Below are 6,000 nucleotides of genomic sequence, written 5' to 3'. Positions count from 1 at the left end.
AATGACGCTGCCTGTAATGTCACACCATCAAATACTGTGACGTATCCCAGGTAAACTGTGACGTATCTTAAGTAAACGTCACTCTACTTACGAGTACTCACTAAACCCAGCGATGCGTAGATTTATACCTGTTTTTAGAAGACAGAACATCCCCGCTGATATGAGCTCGGAGCGTTTGCACAGAAGTTTATAAACGCCACGGAGAAAAAAAAATTGCGTTTAAATAAAATGCTTTTAAATGACATAACGGTGTATTAAAACTTGATAAGTACTTCCTGATTAAATCTAGCAGTATCGAATCGTGCAATGATATTATCCCATGCAAAGTACCATTGTTATTAACAGCAGAAGAGTATCGCCACACTCCTCTCTGTGCAAATGACTCAGTTCTGTCTTGTATACAATTAAATGTTGGCTTTTGATTCTGTGCACTGTGACCGCAAGGTATCGAGATCACCAGGAAGCCTGATGCTCTTAGCTATACAGCACATATTTGGACATTTCTATGGGATTCAGAGTTGCACAGCAGTCTCTAGTAAATTCACTAAGATGTCATGCATTTCGAGAGGGCTTTGTGATCAGTCAATACTGCCGGTTGAAGGGAGACCTTGGTACTCTGTCCTTCTCATGAGTTTGAAATTGACCAGAAATCAATTCTTGACGGTTTGGGATCTGTCCTTATGACACAATGTGAACCCCTTTAGTCTTGGACCTCAATTTGTCAATAACCCCTAAGCCTAAACGCCACATATGCAACTCTAAACCGAAGGAGAATGACAGGCACAGGGAATCTATCATAACAGCACAAACTGTCCCGAAATCTCCTGAGCTCTTCCTCAACTTCAACAAACCGAGTGCTGTTATTTTTAGGATCAGAGGCGCATATATTCACCGGGAGAAATGTTTTACTGTCAACAACTACCGCGGGGATTATCCATCCGCCCAAATGATTCATTTTACTGCCAACAATCTTATCTTTCAATGCACGTCTTAAAAGCTACAACCCCGCAGACTGACGACGCCAACTCTGCCTCGTCGGTTTTTCGAGAAGCGCAGATCGGAACACGCCCTGCGCCTCTTGTAAACGATAAAGATGAGCCCTACACCTCTTGCAGTATATATATATAAAAACAAACAACACCCTTTCGTTTGGCCAAATCACATTCATCGAACAGCCGTGATAAAGACGTCAAACGAACGAGAACGGTGGGTTGACGTTTTGTTTTTTTTCTTTTACAGACGCCGAAACGCGCTCGGCCCCGGGTGCGACGCTCGCCAAGATGGCGGCGCGAGTTCCGGTTCATTGAGCCGTTGCTTAGCGACGGGGAGAAACGCACGGCGTGGCGCCCCCGACCCGCTCATTTTGAGCTACGGGGAGTTAGAATAAGAAATGTTTTTTTTTTGTGTGTGTGTGTACCATTCTCTGAACCGGCTCCATCACTCTGCTCTCCTCCCCACTGAGAGCTGGGGTGTGGGGAGCGGACTGGCACCTCACCCAGGTGGGGGTACACGCTGCTGGGGGTGGAGGGGATCCCCAGGACCTGTACAGAGCTCTGAGTGAAGGGTCCCGAAAGGCGCTATAGAAGTGTCAGGAATAGTAATTATTTCACTTAACTCCATTTCCCACCATGCCCCATCGTCTTCAACAAGGGGCGGTTGTGGGTTTGGGAAGGAGGCAGTCAGGTGCGCCCATCTTGTACCGACACTCTCTCTGTGTAGGTAAGATAAACGTGGCCTGTCGGTGGCAACATCAATGAGGTAACCACACTCTTACAGTAAACTTCCACTTGTACGTGGGTGTGACACAACAAGGGCTTCATCACCCCGATAGCTATATCCCCCCGATAACCGTATCGCCCTGCAGCTCCCTACTGGCAGCCCCACTGGAGCTCAGCAGGTGTGAGCCTGGCCAGTACCTGGAGGGGAGACTCCTGGGAAAGCTGAGGCTGCTGCTGGAAGAGGTGTTAGTGGGGCCAGCAGGGGGCGCTCACCCTGCGGTCTGTGTGGGTCCTGATGCCCCAGTATAGTGATGGGGGACACTAGACTGTAAACAGGCGCCGTCCTTCGGAAGAGACGTCAAACCAAGGTCCTGACTCTCTGTGGTCATTAAAAATCCCAGGGTGTTTCTCGAGAAGAGTAGGGGTGTCACCCCGGTGTCCTGGCCAAATTTCCCCCCTGGTCTTGACCCATCATGGCCTCCTAATAACCCCCCTCTCTGAACTGGCTCCATCACTCTGCTCTCCTCCCCACTGAGAGCTGGGGTGTGGGGAGCGGAGTGGCGCCTCATCCAGGTGGGGGTACACACTGCTCGGGGTGGAGGGGATCCCCATTAGCTGTAAAACGCTTTGAGTGGAGTGTCCAGAAAAGCGCTATATAAGTGTAAGCAGTTATTATTATTATTAAGAGCTGGGACTGCACGAAGCAGACGGCTTCTCCACTCCTAACCCACAAACCCAGACCAGCGCACACCCCACGGCACACACCCCACGGATGACGGAGGTACACGGCGCTAAGCCGAAAAAAACCACCAACTCCCGCAGGTTAAACCCGGGAGTGGATCCAGCGCGGCTGTCGTGCGCTTCTCCCACCGCCAGATGGCGCCGGGTGGCGGAACTCGGGCCCCACCCACGTGCACGGTGCTGTCGCGCGGGGGGGGGCGCTCGAGCTTAGCGGCCGGTCCGACGGATCGTCTCACCTCGCGAGACGGGTAACGGAAAAGCAAACCGCCGGAGAAAATTCTCTCTCCTTTTTTTTTTGGTAGTACTTTGATGAATAATGCTGGAATTAAAACTCGTTTGAACTAAGAAAGATTATTGTATCTATCGCGACTGAAAAAAAAAAAGATTAATTCTGGCGCCGGGCAGAGTTTTACGGTTATAGCTTTCGCCCCGTTAGTACATTTTCCCCGGACTCGCCTCCTCCGGGTGTGAGGGCTGTTATGGAGGTTGTAAAAATCCCGGGTCCGGTTTAGGGTTGGACGCTTTCGTACGAAGGGGAACAAAAAAGGAGTTTTTTCACTGGCCGGTTATCTAACTTTATGGGGAACAAAATAAAAAGACGAGAAGAAAAAAGACCGGAGGCGGCGGGTGGGTGCGTGCCTCCCTCAGCCGTCCACCCCACACTCCCCCCCCCCTGGGGCAGAGAGACCAAATACAACGTCTTTCGCGCTAAAGAAATGACCCCCAGGAAAAATAAACCCGAACAAGACCTTAAAATATACCTCGATGAAGAAAACCGAGCCGTCCTACGCGGCGGCGGTCGGTTTGTGACGCAGCTGTCGGCGAGTTGCTGTTGCTAGGCAACAAGGGGGGGGGGGGAGTCCACCTGCCTCTGGGGTCAAGGGGTCGCAGATGTCCATATCGGGGGCTCCGGTTCACCTGACACCCCCCCTCCCGCTCCGCCCCGAGAGCTGAAAATGTGGGAGCCGCATCGCCAGGCGGTGTTGAGAAACGGGTGTTTGCAAGCGCCCGTGGACCGGGGGCACTGGACGCCCCGTACGGACCAGCGCTGGGCCGCCCGGGCCCGGAGGAAACCGGCCGGTCCGTCTTTAAAGCCCCAACACCTCGGGCTGAGCCCGCCGTGTCCGGTGAGTGTTCAGCCCTCGCTTCACCCGGCTGCTGTCCCAACACCATGAACACCGATCCGACTCACCGCTAATGAGCATCGCTTTAAATAGCAGAGACAACGGAGAGTACAGCCAGCTCTCTCTCTCTCTCACTCACTCACTCACTCACTCACTCACTCACTCACTCACACACACACACACACACACCGGGGCCAATCTTCCCAGAAGCCAACTTACCTCCCCAGCATGTCTTTGGACTGTGGAGGACAACCCGAGCGAACCCAGAGCAAACCCACACTGACACAAGAAGAACATGCAGACTCCACACAGACAGCACGCCAGGTCCGGAACTGGACCCAGAACGGCGCCAGCTGGCCATATTAATCAAGTAAAGAGGGAGGAGCCTGTGTATCCACAAAGACTGGATCTGAGCCCCAGTCTAGAGTGGTTAGGCTGCTCCCCCACCCCCCCGGGCTGGCAGTGTTCTCTCAGAAGTGGGGCGTCTCTCCCAGGAGGGCCCCGTCAGAGACGCGCTGTTTGTGGGGTCTCTTGCAGGGGGAGCTCCCAGACTACAGCATGGTGAAGAGCCTGGCTCTCGAGCTCGTCCGGCCCGACCCGGGACCGTCTCTCAGCGGACTGCGGTCAGTACAGGAGCAGGAGGGGGGGGGTATGGGGGCGCCGTCATCTTCCTCACCCCCCGGCGCCCGCGTCTTTCTCAGGGCCACGCCTGCCTGAGTCACTTTCTGTTCTTCATAGTCCCTAGTTCAGGGCACTGGCTTCAACAGCATGGCTGGGCTGCTTGTTCCACACCCCCACCACTCTTTGCGCACAGAAGTGCTGCAGTACTAAGTCCTGAGTACTCTGCCTCTTAGTGCCTTTGCTGAACAGAGAGTAATCCAGTCAGGCTTGCTGAGTCAACACATTTGGAGGATTTTAAATGCTGTATTGAGACATTCATCCATTTTGTTGCTGCTCTATCCAGTAAAGGGCTGCAGGGGAGCTGGAGCCTATCCCAGCAGGGTACTGGGTACGCCGTGGACAGGACGCCAGTCCATCACAGGGCGCACACAGACACGCACTCACACCAGGGCCAGTTTTCCCATAAGCCAGTTAACCCACCAGGGGATTGTCTTAGGATTGTGGGAGGAAACCCATGTGGACTTCGGGAGACCATGCAAACTCCACACAGACAGCAGCCCAGGAATTGAACCCCAGCGCTGTGAGGCAGCAATGTTCACCACTGCACCACTGTGCCACCCTGCCACCTTGCGGTTTCCTCAAGTTAAAAACCCATTAGATCCGAAACCGTTCTGCAGTGGCAGTATCCGTAGTGGTATCTATTTCAATACAACAGGCACAAGGCGTAAGGGAAGCCAAGGTACAGAACACTCCAGGGCTCTCTGGGACCTGTCTGAATTTCGGGTTTAGCTTGAATATTGGAACACAAATATGAAACATGTGGCGGCCCAGCAGGGCCCTGAGGATGGATTCAGATTTCAGAGATCCCACAGATGGTGTCTTCACAGTACCGGCTCCTCTGCCAAGCACAGGCAGCGAGTCCCTGAACCTGCAGTGCCTCTGGTACTGAGCAGGATGGCCACAGCAGCAGCACGGCATCTGTAGGGGAAAACTGACCTGTGTCACAAGGGTCTAAACCCGGCTCACATTCCCCGTTAGTGGGAGAATGATCCACAGCCAGGAATCAAGTGTGTTCGATCCTTTTGTGTAGCACTTAGCCAATGATCCTGCTCCAAGAACCTACTGGATTGTATGAAAGCTGAAATCCCTACTACTACTACTACTACTACTACTACTACTACTGCTGCTGCTGCTGATACAGCAACTACTACTGCTAATACAGCTACTACTGCTGCTGATACAGCAACTACTACTGCTAATACAGTTACTACTGCAGCTAATACAGGTGCTACTGCTGTTAATACAGCTACTACTGCTGTTAATACAGCTACTACTGCAGCTAATACAGCTATTACTGCAGTTAATACAGCAACTACTGCTGCTAATACAGTTACTTCTGCTACTACTACTAGGTGCTGGTAGGCTAGTTGGTTTCTGGGAAAACTGGCCGTGGTGTGTGCTCTGAGATTGACTGGCGTCCCATCCAGGGTGTACCTGCCTTGCGCCCATTGCTTTCAAGCCCTCTATTGGCTGAAGCTGTTTAGAAAAGTGATGGATGGCATGATAATCCAGCTTATAATTGCTTGAACTTGTAACCGGTACATGTACTGGTACAATGGAATTCTTACACTCCAATGTAGGATGATCGTCCCCGTGGGCTGGGTAGAGAGATCCTGGACGGGACACCAGTCCAGTGCAGGTCTGTGGACGGCGGGAGGAAACCAGAGCCCTGAGAGGAAACCCACACGAACACGGGGAGAACATGCAAACTCCACACGGATAGCACCCCAGGAATT

This window comes from Atractosteus spatula, chromosome 24 (genome assembly GCF_055471065.1).
Source record: "Atractosteus spatula isolate fAtrSpa1 chromosome 24, fAtrSpa1.hap1, whole genome shotgun sequence".
In the NCBI taxonomy this organism is placed as follows: Eukaryota; Metazoa; Chordata; class Actinopteri; order Semionotiformes; family Lepisosteidae; genus Atractosteus; species Atractosteus spatula.
This window is presented reverse-complemented; position numbering follows the sequence as displayed.